The 19056-nt window shown below is 44.9% G+C and overlaps 1 protein-coding gene and 1 pseudogene across 2 annotated transcripts in view; both read left to right on the top strand.

Annotated features, from left to right (window-relative positions):
• The window catches only part of LOC126266758 (atrial natriuretic peptide receptor 1-like), a 1377759-nt gene that overhangs the window by 385383 nt on the left and 973320 nt on the right, over window positions 1-19056 (top strand). The window lies entirely within an intron of this gene.
• LOC126268539 (5S ribosomal RNA) lies at window positions 7064-7181 on the top strand (annotated as a pseudogene).

Genomic DNA, 19056 nt, shown 5'->3' with positions numbered 1-19056 from the left:
TCGCCTGGCGCCACGTGTAACTTCGACAACGGACAAAAGCAGCGTTCCAACTAGTGAAACTGCCGACTGCACGATGTTGTTTGAAATTTGCCCGAAACCAGAAATGTTTACAACTGAACAGCCCGGTTCTAATTGCTGCATTGCCCGTCCTACTTGTCGTTCATTGTTATGTCGGTCGGATTTTCGATCACCCAGTAACTAAAAATTACAATTCTGTATTTATTTTTTGAAAAATTATGATTTGCACAATAACTGTATACCATTATATTAAAAAATACTTTCGGTCTGATAAAACACCATTCTCAGGTTCGTACGCACAATGAAAAAGATCAAAATTAGACCCAGTTATCACAAACTAAAGCAAACGTCATATATCTGCTCAATATTTCTCATATAATCTACTCTTAGAAAACGATATTAATTACAGGGTGTATGTAAGATCATGACAACTTCCACCTACGTCAGTTCTACAGGCAAGTTGGATTAAAACTATAGAATGCCGGAAAAGAATCTAACTCGCACAGAAAGTAGCAAGTAAATGAGGAGTACCACATGGACATTCTGAAGTGATATATGTCTTTCTATCAAGAAACAAAAATTCTAAAATCCATTTCGAAGATTTTCTCCATGGATAAATAACGAGTCGTACAAAGTGTGTGCCATTTCAGCTACACTACAAAAGAATCTCGTCTTTGTACAATTACGGTGATCCCGTTGAGCTTTACTCTGATCTGAAGATCTTTTTGTTGACCTCGTACCTTCAACATATCCTCAGTTTTCAAATACAGGAAAATAGTGGTTTTGGCGTCTACATCGTATATTAACCGATTTAATGTTTGCATTGTTGACTAGTTTCCGTGTTTCGTTACGGCTGGCCTCGCAAATACAACGGTATGTTTCTTTCTGCTCGCACGGTGGGGTCTGGGTAGGCAGCACTTTCTGGGAAGAGTTTTGAGGCACCCTGCTCAGAAAGTTCAGCTGCTATTTTAGGCTCACTCAGGCGAGAATCTTGCTTTATCTTACGCTCGACGAGACCGCTTTCTCTGCCTCTGAACTTTGGTTGGTGGCCCTGCGTGCGAGTGAGTCGACTCCGCGGGGTTTTCCAAAATGATCTTTATACACACACGTACCAGAAATCTTATAGGTAGAAAAGTGCTGTTATGACATAATGTTCGTACACATCTAATGTCCTGTTTTTATTGATTTTTGCACTTAAGTTATTCACAAAAATTGCCAATCCCCAAAAGACGGCACAATGTGTGTAATGGCTGACGGAGATCAAATCTGACACCCATATCCAGCGGTACTTCAGCACACGTTAAACAAGCACATCACCATCAGATAGCGGTACTCGAGTTTCAAGGAATCAGGATGCGTCATGAAGACGACGAGTTCTGTGTGTACGACCACGAGTGAGGCAGATGTAGAACAGGTGCAACAGGCCTTTAGCCGAGCCCAGCCAAATAAATCCGTCAATTACCTCTATAGTTGTAGCTGCCACCATGGTGCTACAGAAGAGACTGAAGCATCGTGCGTACAAGGCTCAGCTGCTACACGCGCTTCAGCCTGATGAAGGGCCAGAGCGCCAAGCACTTGCAATTGAGTTTCTGAGTCGCATCGACCACGACCCAGTTGATCTGATAGAGGTTATGTTAACGGATGAAGCTTGATTCCATGTGTTTGGGAAGGTACGCCGACACAGTTTGAGGATTTGTGGCTCTGAGAACTCCCATGCAATGAATCTGTGCATGACAGTGCAAAGGTAAATGGGTGATGTAGTCTGCTTTACGACCGTGTGGTTGGATCGTTTTTCTTTTCAGAGGCGTCAAGGAACTCAGCTGTTTATCTGGACAGTCTGCATTTCGACAGGTCGAACAACTGTAGTCTAGGCGCTACAGTCTGGAGCCGGGCGACTGCTACGGTCGCAGGGTCGAATCCTGCCTAAAGCATGGATGTGTGTGATGCCATTAGGTTAGTTAGGTTTAACTGGCTCTAAGTTCTAGGGGACTGATGACCACAGAAGTTAAGTCCCAAGTGCTCAGAGCCATTTGAACCATTTTTTGAACTGCAGTCTGACATGTTGCGGCAGGTCGGTGCCCCTCTTCTCTGGACCTCAATCGTTAGAAAGGCGTTGGAAAACAAATTTCCAACTCCATGCTACTCCGGGAATGGGAGAAACTGGAACATTGCTAAGAATTTCCTGTGCGCTACACATGGCGCACACTTTGAATCTGTTAAACGGCTGCTAAAACTTCAGGTTTGTGTGAACAGTACGCAGTAAACCACACCTCTCTGCCTGTGCCCGTTTCTGAAATATACGTGAAAAAAGTCGTAAAGATCGTTTTTCTATACCTTATATATTAATTTAAGTATTATCATGTGATGTCACTAACGGTAGAATCAGCTGTGGTGAAACTAAACCACACGCAGTTTACGCGTACGAGTCTCATTTTTCATGACAATATAACACCAGTTATTATTGATCGAAAAAATCTTTATCTGCATCTATTGCCTAGTTTGTGAAACTCTGTTCAGTGCGTGGTAGCAGGAGGCATTCTGTTCAGTAAGATTTTTGAAATTTTTCAAAACGTAGTCAGCGATCTTCAAAATAGTAGTTAAAATTAAAATTTAAAACAGTCTTTATCGCAATCTTGTTAAAATATTGTTTTACTGGAGTGAGTGACCTGTTTCGACTCTATGACATCTTCAGACTCCGGAGCGGTGGGTGGACACTGCTAGATGAGTTCCGTCAACCCTCGACGCTCGTGTAACTACAGTGTCCATCCACCGCGCAGGGTACATTCCTTTGCCCTTCTTATAAATAGACTTCGGACGGCGCGGCTGTAGGCGGAATTCAAATCAGTCTCTTTCCCTCGGTTGAATCTGGCAACGGTCGCACACGCAAAACGTGTACCGAGAGAAACTCTGAAGTTTAATGCAACGAAACAAGGAGTTTGTGACATCCAGAGGATGAGAAATACCGCAATAGGTGTACATTAGGGCGCTATCATTTGAAATCGCTAAATAATTACAAATTTTAAATTGTTGCAAACTGCAAGTAATAATCAAAGATAAATTAAAACTGCTCTGTTACAATTAACTGATTGCCAAAGTTAAGGGACGCAATTGACGTGCGAGCGAATGCAGTTACAAAATTGTATCCTGCCAACTGTATTACTTCAGCAGGCCTTGCGTGAGATTCTCTACTGAGTAGTACTCCATACAATTAGGGTTAACAACAATTGTGGGAAAATCTCAGGTTTTTGAGAAACAAATTGAGTAGAATGAATTTAAAAATGTTGCCGAATGGATGTTACCACCCGCTTTTCCACTGAAATGCATTTCCTGAAGTCAGACTCCTTGTTAGAATTCAACGTACATCTCTTCATTCTCATACGGAAAATGGAAATGAAGTCCCATGCTTCTTAACAGAGCATAGTGGAGCGATGCGAGAGACCTGCACCGCCATACTAGGAAAGGTCCTAGTGGAGATGGTTTGTCGTTGTCTTCCCCCTAGCGTAATGGCGATGAATCATGATTATGAAGACCGACACAGCAACACTCAGTCATCTCGCGGCACGTGAAAATCCCTGACGCCGCCGGTAATCGAACTCTTAAACACCTGCCCGGGAAGCGAGAACGCTACTGCGAGACCAGGAGCGGCGGACTCATTCTCGTATATTCGTGAAATTTGTCGGTTGTTCCGGTAACAGAAAATAGTGTATCATATTCCGCAGGTTTTTGTCGAGAGAGAAACAGCTCTTTCTCATGCATTCGGTACCGTTTTAGTAGCAATATATCCGGTACCATGTCACGGTACGGATATAAGTAACGATACTATTGTAAGATTATGTCCCACTTGATTGTACTGTAACTGACAGCTGTGAACACTGAAACAAGGTACAATGACTGTGTTTGTCGGTAGTACACCCACTGGGCTGCATTATACACTCCTGGAAATTGAAATAAGAACACCGTGAATTCATTGTCCCAGGAAGGGGAAACTTTATTGACACATTCCTGGGGTCAGATACATCACATGATCACACTGACAGAACCACAGCCACATAGACACAGGCAACAGAGCATGCACAATGTCGGCACTAGTACAGTGTATATCCACCTTTCGCAGCAATGCAGGCTCCTATACTCCCATGGAGACCATCGTAGAGATGCTGGATGTAGTCCTGTGGAACGGCTTGCCATGCCATTTCCACCTGGCGCCTCAGTTGGACCAGCGTTCGTGCTGGACGTGCAGACCGCATGAGACGACGCTTCATCCAGTCCGAAACATGCTCAATGGGGGACAGATCCGGAGATCTTGCTGGCCAGGGTAGTTGACTTACACCTTCTAGAGCACGTTGGGTGGCACGGGATACATGCGGACGTGCATTGTCCTGTTGGAACAGCAAGTTCCCTTGCCGGTCTAGGAATGGTAGAACGATGGGTTCGATGACGGTTTGGATGTACCGTGCACTATTCAGTGTGCCCTCGACGATCACCAGAGGTGTACGGCCAGTGTAGGAGATCGCTCCCCACACCATGATGCCGGGTGTTGGCCCTGTGTGCCTCGGTCGTATGCAGTCCTGATTGTGGCGCTCACCTGCACGGCGCCAAACACGCATACGACCATCATTGGCACCAAGGCAGAAGCGACTCTCATCGCTGAAGACGACACGTCTCCATTCGTCCCTCCATTCACGCCTGTCGCGACACCACTGGAGGCGGGCTGCACGATGTTGGGGCGTGAGCGGAAGACGGCCTAGCGGTGTGCGGGACCGTAGCCCAGCTTCATGGAGACGGTTGCGAATGGTCCTCGCCGATACCTCAGGAGCAACAGTGTCCCTAATTTGCTGGGAAGTGGCGGTGCGGTCCCCTACGGCTCTGCGTAGGATCCTTCGGTCTTGGCGTGCATCCGTGCGTCGCTGCGGTCCGGTCCCAGGTCGACGGGTACGTGCACCTTCCGCCGACCACTGGCAACAACATCGATGTACTGTGGAGACCTCACGCCCCACGTGTTGAGCAATTCGGCGGTACGTCCACCCGGCCTCCCGCATGCCCACTATACGCCCTCGCTCAAAGTCCGTCAACTGCACATACGGTTCACGTCCACGCTGTCGCGGCATGCTACCAGTGTTAAAGAGTGCGATGGAGCTCCGTATGCCACGGCAAACTGGCTGACACTGACGGGGGCGGTGCACAAATGCTGCGCAGCTAGCGCCATTCGACGGCCAACACTGCGTTTCCTGGTGTATCCGCTGTGCCGTGCGTGTGATCATTGCTTGTACAGCCCTCTAGCAGTGTCCGGAGCAAGTATGGTGGGTCTGACACACCGGTGTCGATGTGTTCTTTTTTCCATTTCCAGGAGTGTAATTGCAAATGATTACATTTACTTCGACTTGCAAGTCGCCGAAGTGGCGTCAGATCGAAAGACTTGCACCCGGCGAACGGTCTACCCGATGGGAGGCCCTCGTCACACGACATTTACGTTTTTTATCACACTTACTGCCTCCAGTGCGACATACCCGCACGAGGGTACCGTTACTTTTAATTTACACCCGTGTCGCGACATGACATCGAATAGCTGTGTTCGACAGGTGTGTAGCGCAAAACTGGCTGTACAAGAATGAAAACTTCTACAGTCAGAGGCGGAAACTGACGTCGTCTTGAGGGTCAGTACGACAGTGCTTCAGGGAGAGGGCCGAGCGGTTAAGAAACTTCCTTAGTGGTAATCAATACCTGACCGACTGTTCTAATATAAGCTTTCCGTGATATCTTTAGCTGGCTCATGCTGAGACTAGACCTTGAAAGTGATCAAATTACTTCGTCTTCTTAGTCCTAACGACCGCGAGATGCTAACATTTCTTTAACAGGCGTGAACAGCCGAAGGCTCAGTCATTAACGTCCACCTGATACTTCCGAGTTGTCAGAAGGTAATTCTCTCTTGTTTAATCACTTCAAGGTAGCCGTGCGAACTTCTCGTCCAGTGGGTAATGGAAGACACCGATATAGCCTCCCTCCAGAATTCCAGTGCAGGAATTAATGGGAGTTAAAGTTTTCCAGACAGCTAATCTCACTGCAGTACTCGTGTATCGGAGCAAGAGCCACACCGCCGGAGCGGTTCGCCACCAGCCACGTCCCGATAATTGGCCCGCCAGCGGAGGGGTGGCTGAAACCTCGCCACCAGACACGGGCCTTTCTTCGCGTGCACACGTGCGAAATTTACGCCTGAGCCGCACGAGAGGTTGACGTGACAGCTAATTCTGCCCGGGGAAGATCACCGGCGCTGACCTCCGTGTCAGCGGTCACCGTGGATAACTACGGGCAAGAACATTAATTTCCGGTCACGCCTTACGTATAGTTTCAGAGCAGACGTCGACTTGCGGGTGGTAAATATACTCTCACTGTAGTCCGCTTTAAAGTAGTTGGCATTTGGCAGCGAGTGGATTGGCGCTGCTCCTGCCAGAAATACTGCGATAGGATGTGTGCTAGCATTATCGGCTCCCACTTTGTTGTAAATTTCGCCTCGTATTGCATCCTGCCTACAGTTCTTATGAAGAAAACGTTTCCTGATGCAAAAATTTCGCCATGTGTAGAGGAAACATAATTCTGGTCCTAATTAAAACAATTAAACGAATGTTTACACACTAAGAGACGCTACAAAGATCTATTCAAGGTGAGAATTTCAATTATTGTACGTGATTCTTTAAATTTCGTATTTGAAGCAAGTTAAGTATTTACAAAATTAGAAAACTAGCGTTTTCCAAACACACTGCTTGACAAAAGAAAAAAATAAACATCCACGTTATATGCTCTAATCTCAATGTAACTTTTAAACCATTAAACTTTTTATTTAAAGAACTCATGAGACTGAAGTACATTAATAAAATTTTTTTAGTACTAACGGCTTTGGCTGTAAGCTATCATCTGGTACGAAAATCACTTAAAATATTTGATTTGTCCTGAATATTGAAACACCAAGCGTTGAATATTTTAACCCACATGAAACACGCAATAAAAGAAATTCATTCATAGCATTTAGAAGTGCAGCAATCGTCCTATTGCCAACAGCCTTGCCGTAGTGGTAACACCGGTTCCCGCCAGATCACCGAAGTTAAGCGCTGTCGGGCCGGGCTAGCACTTGGAGGGGTGACCATCCGGTGTGCCGGGCGCTGTTGGCACACGGGGTAAACTCGGCCCTTGTGAGGCAAACTGAGGAGCTATTTGACTGAGAAGTAGCGGTTCCGGTTTCGGAAACTGACATACTGCCGGGAGAGCGGTGTGCTGACCACATGTCGCTCCGTATCTGCGTCCAGTGGTCTGAGGATGACACGGCGGCTGGTCGGAAACTTTGGGCCTTCATCTCCTGTGCGGAATGAGAGAGATAGAGAATCGTCCTATTCATGCTAAGAATGAGCATTGTAAACGCTATGAATGAGAGTTTTTTTACGTGCTTCACGGGGATTGAAATATTCAATACTCTTTGTTTCATTAATCATGACAAACGACATGTTTTAAGTGATTTTCGTACCAGATAATGGCTTAAGGCCGAAGTGGGTAGTAGTAATAAAATCCAGTTAATGCAGCTCAGTGTCACGAGTTTTTTGAAATATATATCGAGTGCCGAAAATTAACTGGAAAAAAAGCTTTGTAAATCATTACAATTGAAATTCTCTGTGGCAGGTAGGACGGCCACCTCAGGGCATTAGTGTTGTTCGTGTTTAGTTTTGTTACAAAATAAAAAGAAAAGAAATGCAAAAGCCTGCCTCCACGTGGCGGACACGGGCAAATGTGCGATGGGAGGATCGTCTCCGACGCCACGACCTGTCGCAGCGGCTAGAAAGAGCTATAAGACGAATAACGAACAAGAAAAGACCAATCAGAAGGTGGGTCATAAAGAGAAAAAACAGCAAGTGAAAACAGAAAATTGCAGGTAAAGTGTTACAGTGCCTAGTAGGCAGTGTCATAGACTGTGCGGCTGGTCCCGGCGGAGGTTCGAGTCCTCCCTCGGGCATGGGTGTGTGTGTTTGTCCTTAGGATACTTCAAGTTAAGTGGTGTGTAAGCTTAGGGACTGATGACCTTAGCAGTTAAGTCCCATAAGATTTCACACACATTTGAACACTTTTGGAGTATCAGAGCGTCAGTGTTGAGTGAGCTCTTTGATTGACAAAGACATTCTTTCCACGTACAATACGAGACTGGAATAGAAGGGAGAACCGATAGAGGTACTCAGGGTACCCTCCGCCACACACCGTCAGGTGGCTTGCGGAGTACGGATGTAGATGTAGATGTAGATGTAGATGTAGATTCCGCGTACAGACTGCGTTATCAGCACCGGAATGAGTTTGGAAGGGCCCTCACTGTGCACCCCTATTGGGCAGGCTGTTCGTATAGTGTAACACACAGATTTGTGGACCATTCGTAAGCGAAAATGGACCGAAGGTCTACTGCCTGGGGAACGTAAGGCCAGGCTTACTCGTCATCAGGTTTCCGATCGAACGTGTCTGACCGGCTCAAGGAAGGACCGTCGTATTGTGCCCCAACCTCACGATATGCCCATCATATCTGCGCCTGTCGTACGAAAACAAGTAGTGGACTTGCAGCAGTATTCTGTGTCATCCTGTACCAAGGGCCGAGGACCAGCAACAGTGGAACTAGGGACGTACCGTTCCGTGTGCAGTCTGCCGTTAACACCAAAACACAAATGGCTCCGTTTGGCGTGGTGTCGTCGCTGTAAGGGGGGGGGGGGGGGGGTCATGGACTTCTGATGAAAGACATCGATTGCGTCTAGCGATGAATCGATGGTTACACACTACCAGGGATTACCAGCTTGAGGCACAACCGCATCACCCTCGCCGTCATATTATCTTGACCAATAGGCTACGGCCTTCGAGTCACGGCTGGCAGAGATTCAGAGAACGCCGATGGAAGAACTCTACGCCACAGGTATCCTGCGTCCTCAACGACAGTTCCTTTTTCAAAAAAGGACAATGCTCGTTCACTCATAATTTGTGTCTTTATCATTTTGGGGTACTCCAGTGGCCAGCAGGGTCATCAGCACTCTCTCCCACAGGACGTACGTGTGACGAGCTCCAACGTCAACACCGTCCCATTGCCAGTATACAGGATATCAGGGTCTAGTAGCAAAAGTAGTGGGCCAGCTTGCCTCTGTAGAGGCTGAAACGGCTCTGTCAACCCTGTCCAACTGAATCAAGCATCCAGGCGAGAATGGCCGAAATGTCATACTGGAAGTGGGCTCTTCCTGCCAAGTTATTTGTTATCACCGAAATAACAACGTAGGCCCCCTAAACTATGAAGTTTCGTATTGTGTACAGTGTAGTTTGTACAATACATTGATTTCGAGATAGATGTGGTACACTGAAGCGCCGAAGTAACTGGTATAGGCATGCGTATTCAAATACAGAGATTAGTAAACAGGCACAATTCGGCCCTGCGGACGGCAACGACTATATAAGAAAACAAGTGTCTGGCGCAGTTGTTAGATCCATTTCTGCTGCTACAACGGTAGGTTATCAAGATTTAAGTGAGTTTGAACATGGTGTTACAGTCGGCGCATGAGCGGATGGGACGCAGCATCTCTGAGGCTGCGATGAAATGGGGATTTTCCCGGACGACCATTTCACGAGTGTACCGTGAAAACAGGTACACGGTAAAACATCAAATCTCCGACATAACTGAGGTCGAAAAAAGAGCCAACAAGAACGCGACCGACGAAGACCGAAAAGAATCTTTCACCGTGACAGAAGTGCAACCCTTCCGCAAACTGCTGCAGATTTCAATGCTGCGCCATCGAAAGTGACACCGTGCAAACAATTCAAAGAAACATCATCGATGTGGGCTTTCGGAGAGGAAGGCCCACTCTTGTACCCTTCATGACCGCTCGACACACGGGCCGGCCGCGGTGACCGAGCGGTTCTAGGCGCTTCAGTCCGGAACCGTGCGAGATCTACGGTCGCAGGTTCGAATCCTGCCTCGGGCATGGATGTGTGTGATGTCCTTAGGTTGGTTAGGTTTAAGTAGTTCTTAGTTCTAGGGGAATGATCACCTCAGATGTTAAGTCCCAAAGTGGTTGGTTGGTTTGAGGAAGGATACCAGACAGCGAGATCATCGGTCTCATCGGATTAGGGAAGGACGGGGAAGGAAGTCGGCCATACACCTTGAAAGGAACCATCCCGGCATTTGCCTGCAGCGATTTAGGGAAATCACGGAAAACCTAAATCATGATGTCCGGACGCGGGATTGAAGCGTCGTCCTCCCGAATGCGAGTCCATTGTCTAACCACTGCGCCACCTCGCTCGGTAAGTCCCATAGTGCTCAGAGCCATTTGGACCATTTGAACCTTCCTCGGGCATGGATGTGTGTGATATCCTCAGGTTAGTTGGGTTTATGTAGTTCTAGGGGACTGGTGACCTCCGATGATAAGTCCCACAGTGCTCAGGGCCATTTCAACCATTTTGAATCACTCGACACAAAGCTTTACCCCTCGGCTGGGCCCGTCAGCACTGACCCGGGACTGTTGATCACTGGAAACATGTTGCCTGGTCGGACGAGTGGCGTTTCAAATTATATCGAGCGGATGGATGTGTGCGGGTATGGAGACAACCTCATGAATCCATGGACCCTGCATGTCAGCAGGGGGCTGATCAAGCTGATGGAGGTTCTGTAGTAGTGTGAGGCGTGTGCAGTGGGAGTGATATGGGACTCCTGATACGTCTAGATACGAATCTGACAGCAGACACGTAAGCAAGCAGTTGATCACCTGCATCCATTCATGTCCATTGTGCATTGCGACAGACGTGGGCGACTCCTGCAGCAAAATGCGACACCCCACACGTCCAGAATTTCTATAGAGTGGCTCCATGAACACTATTCTGAGTTTAAACACTTCAGCTGGCGACCAGACTCCCCAGACATTAACTTTATTTCAGAAGAGACCTCAGCCTCCTCGTACTCTTATGGTTTTACGGGCAGCCCTGTAGGATTCATGCTGTCAATTCCCTCCAGCACTACTTCAGACATTAGTCGAATCCATTCCACGCTGTGTTGCGGCACTTCTGCGTGCTCTGGGAGGGGTCAGGGGCTACAGATGTACCAGTTTCTTTGAATCTTCGGTGTATTTTCTGTCTGAATGGTTGATGTTCGAAGGCATAAAAAAGAAAAGGATATTGCCATTGTCACTAATTACAATAACATTTCTTGCAGAAACCGAGCAATCCGTAGTGAAACCGAAGTGATTACCACGTTATTCCGGATGATCCGAGTTCAAGTCCCGGTGTTCCCATTCTGGTTCGTTTCTTTTGTGGTTTCAGAAAAATTACACCAACAGAGTTCGAGGACTGTTTGTTGAATACGAATACAAAGGATTAGTGCATTCATCTTTATTCAGTTGATATGTTGTTGTGTCTATTGTCACATTTAAACCACTGAGAATAAAATATTATTTAATAAATTGAATTCGTATTAAAGATAGTAACTGAATGTTAACAGTGAGCAAATGAACAAATGGAACTGCGATGAGTGAAAAAGGAAACAGAACTGGCACGGACGGTTGCAAAAATGAAGCGAAAGAGATGGGTTTCATTACCGCTGGGAACGAAACAAGACCATCGAAATTAAATGCGTCCGACTGCGACGGAAAGCCCTCGCATCGTCACTGTATACTGCTCAATTAAAAGTGGTGCCATCAAAATAAATAGACTGGCCCCCTCCAAGTAACAAGAGAAGTGCAGAAAGAACCGCTCCAGAGGTTTTATACTCTGGCGCGGAAGCGCTAAAATTTCATACTAAAAATATCCCGCAGTGGATTTTGCATTTAATTATTTTCTATATTAACCTGAGCAGCACAATATGCAGAGTCTGTGTTTGAAAAAGGTACAGTTTTAAACATGTGTTCTGGGAGCAGGTTAATTTCGACGTTTTCTAAACCCTTACTATTTCTTTGTGTCAAAAATGTGTGCTCCCTATCCCTCCCCCATATCTTTATATTCGGTTCTAACGAAGCATTAGCTCGTGCATGTCAGAGGGTGCAGTTCTCGAAAAGAACACTATACACGTGGTCGTATTGGATAGGAAGTCGTAAAGCGTGTCAGTAGCTAATAGCAGAGCAGCTTCGCTTTCATTTCACTAATGAGATAAAAACATTTAAAAATTATTCTTGCAGAAGGAGCACTGAGAATATTGAGAGTGGAATTTCTGGAGGTGAATCTATCAATGAAGAGTAAGATCTAAAACTTGGCGAGGAAAGCCTTTTTTTTATTTTTCTGCCTCATAAATGATTTTTTCTGCGGTTATTCGGCAGGTGCAGTAGGTTGTTCCCTGGCTACATACGTGAATGCAAATGAAAGTGTATCTGGAAGATTGAATTTAGATATTTTCAGTTTTTTTTTTTTTTTTTTTTTTTTAGCTGGCCTTCAGCCTCTGATTAAAGACAAATGTGCTATTTTTTTGTTCTTTCATATGTACTGGAGACACAATACGTTGCGGCTGCCCGACTAGTGCATTAATTTTAGTGCATTGCCTTTCTGAGTTTGGTCTCAATGCACGATATCGGTTGTCCTTGCTCAACCTCGGTGAAGACACACATCTTTGTGAAATGATTGTTGAGAAGGTTTAAAACTACCTGTCATCCAGCGATCATCTAGTTTTCACCCTTTCTGTAAAGGCATAGCATGTACGCAGAAAATTTAACATGTGCAGCCTGGGAGTCCATGCCATTTTGATGAATAAAGGGGCGAGTAAGCAGTTACATTTTCAGACACAAACCTAAGAAACTCTATCATCGTCCTCAAACCTCAGCACCCGCCAGCGCTCAAACTCCAGCTTCCGAATTAGATACATTCTCTCGCGAAATTATTACCTTTACACTGTCTTGTTTTATGACACGCACTGTACTGGTACCTCATCAACTGTACCAACCCATATCTCAGGGGGCAGACAGTGATCTGGAGCCTCGCGGTATTAGCCAAGCGGTCTCAGGCGCTGCAGTCATGGACTGTGCGGCCCGATCCCAGCGGAGGTTCGAGGCCTCCCTCGGGCATGAGTGTGTGTGTTTGTCCTTAGGATAATTTAGGTTAAATAGTATGTAAGCTTAGGGACTGATGACCTTAGCAGTCAAGTCACATAAGATTTCACAAACAGTGATCTGTGCCTCTTTCCTCACTGCTCCGTGAGGAAGGTTATGAGGAGTGATTGTGCACTAATCTTTTATCCTGAATATGACCGAAGGATTTAATGCAGGAAATTAGTGCACTCCCACGCCCAGTATTGATGGTAAGTTCTTTCATACTCAGGATTTGAAATAACTACCGTAGTCCGCTGAAAAGTTGCATAGTATCTCTTAACTACCACTGCTGCATACAGTAGGTAGGACGCACGTAATTTAAAACGGTGGGTTAACCCTCATATACCTACATCTCCAACGCTTCTGTATCCGAATGTAAGCGCCTTAATAGCGAACAGTACTGGGAACTTAAAATCAATATGTCAGTATTCTGGCTCTTTCAAAAATGTGCTATACAGCTCAAATGACACCCATAGAGCGAAAATATATCACTAAAATAAAGAATTGTACAGGATGGTTGATCTGCCATGGAGCGCTACTCCACGTAGCCAGAGATCTGTTAACGAAATCGTCAAATGAAGTTGGACTGGGCTTAATAGACTGCGAGAAAAAAATGCATTGCCCTCATAGTTAAAAATGTTGTAAAATCCTTGAAACAACAGCAAGTCAGTCTGCTCTCTTGAAGGCCACATGGGGAATTACCACAAAAAGTGGAACTCAACGACTGACACCCATGTACATTCGTCGCACTCTTAAAAATCAGAACAGGAATTCTAGAAAAACTCCCAAATAAAAAGAACTTCACTGCGGAAAAGATTGTGGATGAACTACGGAAGGAAACAGTCCACACACCGGCTAGAGAAATAAAACCCAAAGATTTTCACTGGAAGCCATTATGGTTTAACATTTCGGATGCGGCTTTAAGTTCAACGCTGCGCTCTTCGCTTGCATGTTCTTAAACGGCCTATTTCCAATAGCATCACTCGCGATACCACCTGGCACTCACGCGAAACCTTTACTGTGGTCGTTGTGGCTTCACTAATACGGAGCTGCACCGAACATTAGACTGTTCACGGATTCTAGGCTTATGGAAGTATATTGCACTTAAATGTGCAATGCTATTAACGACAACAACGGCTGGCATTAACACAAAGAAGATAATGTACCCGGATTTCAAATCGTTACTGCATCAGAGACGAGAACAATCACGTAGCTTATATATTTCTATACATACTACGTCATCAACAATGATGGCGACTGTATAAGTGAATTCAAACTGTACCTGCGCCAAAAATGGGACAAAATTGTTGTCATCGGCAACTGGAAAGAGGAAAAGTTTGGATAAAACAAGGATGCTTAAAAAGAAAAATACCAAACAGTTACTTTTCAGAGAAAGTTTCGAGTTCATATAAGAGTATATCTAAGCTCACTTATTTCGAAGGAAATTGTTGTTGTTGTTGTCTTCAGTCCTGAGACTGGTTTGATGCAGCTCTCCATGCTACTGTATCCTGTGCAAGCCGCTTCATCTCCCAGTACCTACTGGGAAATAAGAACGTAATTTTAATTCTTCCAAAATACGACAAATTAAATAATAAAATACCCTTAAGAACAAGAAAGTTTTGGATTTAAGACGAAAGATAAGTTCTTAGTTAAATTTAAAGAAGAAGAAGTATTAAAAAAAAGACAGTAGTGTCGCTGTCTTCAGTGCAGAAGAACACGAGTTCGATTCACGATACCTCCACAGATATTTTTCTCTTTTTTTTTTTTGCCGAGGCATGGAGATCTGGGACAGTGTCCGCTCAGCCACTTGAAGTCAGACGAGGAGTAGCTTGAATAAAGAAACAGCGTCACTGTGAGGACTCCTCTGCTGGATGGACTGGCGACGTACTGATCATGTGTCCCCACTACCGCACGTCGCTCTTCGTACAGCGTTGTAAATAGCAGCCGGTAATCGGAAGACGGCTAAGGCAGCATCCCTGAGTGTTGTTTAGGTCTACACCCTCATTCCATAAACTTTCTTACTATATATTATGTAGAGTAATTCGCATAACATTCTTATTCAATCACTTTTCCTTTTCAGTTGGCAGCTGCTGTACGAGACATACTGACGATTGTCAGTATGTCTCTATTAGAGTCCGGATAGCTCCACATTTACCGCTATCGTAGTTTCACAAGATCTAACTCGAGGGAATTAATATGTCCTTCGATTCTTGGTGGAACCAGTCTACTCGCTGCTTCAGCCAAATTTTACTTGATGCTCAACGATTATTTTTGGTGTCTGTAACTAGAGTTAGACAATCATTTCCGTGGGCTTTCACACTACAAGAACCGGTGACAAATGCGTTGCTCTTCTTTGGAACTTCTCCATCTCTTCTATTAGTCCTAACTGCAAAGAGTTCTGGACCGCAGAGCAATTCTCAAGACTCAGTCGAAGCACGATGTTTTCGTTGCCGAATCACACTTTTTGGCCATAAGTCAGCCTTTAAGAACTGCGATAGCAGACCATTGCCTGCGCCGTCTCCGACAGTGCTTAGAAATTGAGTTGTACGTCAGCTGTGTTTCTGCAGGTATTAGTGCTAGATAAAACTGATTTGTAGTCGTGAGAGAACATTGAAGGCAAACTAACAGCAATGTGATACCCGGTCTGTTGTTGTCATACTGCGTGTATGTTTCAAGATCTGGACATCAATTACCACGTCTTAGAACGGTTTTCGGCGGTCGTAAGAATTTCAGAGATTACCACACTATCGCGGATGTCAAGTTTGTGTGTTTTGCATGGACTGTGACTGTAGAACAGACTATTAAAAACGTTGGGTATCAGCTTCGTTTGCTCAATAAATCTTAGCTTTGTTACAATACTGATTTCTTCTCGTCGCGTTCGAATCCGTGAAGATATTTTTCTCGCGGTCCGCTGTGGTGAGTTTCCGCGACATTACTCTTTTAATTTTTCTGTCGATAGTTCTTACAAAGAGGCTGTCTTGAAAAGTTCCTCTAATTTGTCAGACTGCAACATTTTACTCTTGCGGTGGTGAGGGATTTGTATGTTCAAAAAGTAACTGCACTAGATTTTCATATTTTTTTTAGAAAAAGTGTATTTAAGAAAAATACAGGATACTGTTGAAACACTTGTCGAATATTTTTTCATGCACTCGCCATCCCGTTCAATGCACGTGGTGAGCCGTGACAGAAGTTTCTTTACACCCCCCCCTCGAAGAACTCTCCCGCCAGCTCCTTCCTCCACTTTAAAATCTCTTTCTGTACCTGCTCGTCGGTTTAAAATTTATTTCTACTTACGTGTGACTCCTGGGAGCGGAAAACATGATAATCGGAAGGTGCCAAGTCAAGACAATACGGATGGGGGGGTGTAAAATATCCCAACCACATGAGTCCAAGAGTGCATTGTTGGCTAAGGCTGTAAGAGGACGGGCGTTGTCGTGCAGCAAGCACACTCCTCTCATCAACATTCCCCTACTTTCGTTTTGAATGCTGCCTTTGAGTTTTTTAGGGTCACACAATATCGTTATGAATTGGTAGTCTCCCCCTGAGGCAGAAATTCGAGCAAAATGTTGCCCAATTGAGGCCATGTTTTTTTTTTTTTTATTTCTGCCCCAAAATTGTGAATTTTGGCCTATAAGGATTTGGCATGACGTCTCTGTGACGACCGTCTTTTTGTGTCAGGGGCATGATGAGCCATCCACGTCTCATCTCCTGTACAACAGAGCTCAGAAAATTTTCACTTTCCAATTTTCGTCGCTCGGGAAATTCGCGGGCGCTATTGATCCGATTTTTCTTGTGCTGCTGTCTCAGCTGTTTTTGGGACCCGTCTTGCCCACAGTTTCTGATATCCCAGCGTTTCTGAGAATGTCTTGTATAAGAGAGTTCTGGAGATAGTGGAAGCATCACAGAAATTTCATCCACTGGCAATCGACAGTTTTCGCGAACAGGATTTTTTGCTCTCGTCAGCCAAATTCAAAGGTCTTACACTCCTCTGTTCGTCATGAACAAATGAACGAACACTTTTCTGCCTCCACTAAACTCTCTACACCACTGAAACACACTCGCTTTGTTGGTAAGACCTTCGCTGTAAGCCAGAGAAATAATCTCAGTAGGTGTTATTCTTTCTGCGAGTAGGATGAGAATCACCCCACGTGATTCGCACTTGTGGGATTTCTTACCGACGTTTTTCAAATAACTGCACACTGCGACGTGAGTCTATGTACTACCATGTTCCTGTGATTCTCGCTCTGTTCAGGGGATCCCCGTACAGCACTAAGTGTTTCCAGCCCTCAAAAAACAAATGCAGCCCGTAATAATCGCAGTACACCTACTTCCTGAAAATGCCTCGTGGCTATCTGCACGTTCGTAGCTGCAACAACTATATGTGAACCTAAATAAGAGAAAACACTCACTGTCTCTCGAAAATAACAAGGGCTCGTACGGAAGAGATATGATTCCCTTCTACATTCCATCCTCTAGATGGAGAGAAATTCGTCATTCCGAGTAAATGTAAAACTGATTTTCAGGGCTGGAGCGAGGGATTTTATTTTGGTTGCAGGCTCTTATGAATTCCAATTTGGGTAGAACAATCTTTGTACAAATATTTTCAAGTGAAACTCCTGCGTCTATAGAGCGTTCCTTTTCTGGAATGAAAAATTCATGGTGTTTACGGACCATCTGACTCACCGGTCGCCGCCCCATACCATTTCCCGGAAAGCGGAGTTAATATTTGGAGGTAATTTCGAGGGTCTTAAAAGCCTCTCCAGGACGCTTAACTTGCCGACTCTCTGCAAGAAGTTTCCAGCTTGAAAGAGAGCGCTCAGATTGTCCGCTCTGCTTGCGGAGCAGCGAATTATGTCGCTCACAGAGCTGGTAATTGCTGGCGCGCATAAAAGTAGCGCAAACATCGTCTTTATGCAGTGAACGCCATTTACGAGAGCTGCAACGTTTACATCACGAAAAGTTTAAAAGCAAACATTTTGTGTCTCAGCAAATCGTTCTTTATTTAAGTAGCCCTGCATGTGACTTGCGCAAAGATGTTAATGAAGTATTGGTACCGAATAGAAGGACCGGCGTTTTAGAAAATGGAAGCAACGATAAACGCTGTTAAAATTTGCCTTCATGAAATTTGTTCGATTATGTTTTGGACGGTGAATAATTTCGTGTCAAGATAAATATTAAAGGGCGTTGTCTGTGGTGACATCCACGGAAGAATGCAATATCAATACGAGAACTAGCAGAGAAATGGTGAATCACGAAGGCATTTGTAAGTATTTAGAATGTAGAATACGTAGTGATGCGGGATTTAATGAAGTGAAATCAACAATAGCAACGGCAACACAATATTTTTTGATAGTAAGCGTATGTCACATTGCTATGGTTGAGCAGCGAGCAAAACGTTGGTGATGTGTTTCATGTGGTTGCTATATAGCGAGTAGAAAAATGGACACTAGGAGAACGAGAATAGTAATGATTAGAAGCTTTGAAAGTGTGGATCTGTATGTAGAGGCAAAGTGTCAGCTGGAAAGAAGAGGTAACAAAAGGGTTCAATAAGGTAAGACAGTTAATACGGATACTATAAACAAAGAAAAAATGGCTGATGTATCCAGTGGGGAAACACTGCATAGTACAAGAAGCTTTGACAGGAACAGTAAATATTTACGAGATAAAAGGACGGAGAAGACATCAAGTAATAGATGGCATGTATACAGGGTCTATATACATCAAAACGAAAAAGGTGAAGAAGAGGAAGAAGCTGAGCATCTAGACCGACAGCGAAAAACTTGTCTACGGATCACAGAATGTGGAGATGGGAGTGGTAATAGTGATAAGTTCGATGGCGATGATGATGATGACGATGACGATGATGGTAATGATGTGATGACGATGGCGACGATGCCTAAGAACATAATTTTGCTGCGAATTCGACAATCTCATGCAGTGATTAGGAAACAAATAGTAACAATGACGACGGACC

The sequence above is a fragment of the Schistocerca gregaria genome, chromosome 4 (assembly GCF_023897955.1).
Source record: "Schistocerca gregaria isolate iqSchGreg1 chromosome 4, iqSchGreg1.2, whole genome shotgun sequence".
Lineage (NCBI taxonomy): Eukaryota > Metazoa > Arthropoda > Insecta > Orthoptera > Acrididae > Schistocerca > Schistocerca gregaria.
The sequence above is the reverse complement of the archived record's forward strand: the minus strand, read 5'-3'. Positions and strand labels throughout refer to the sequence as shown.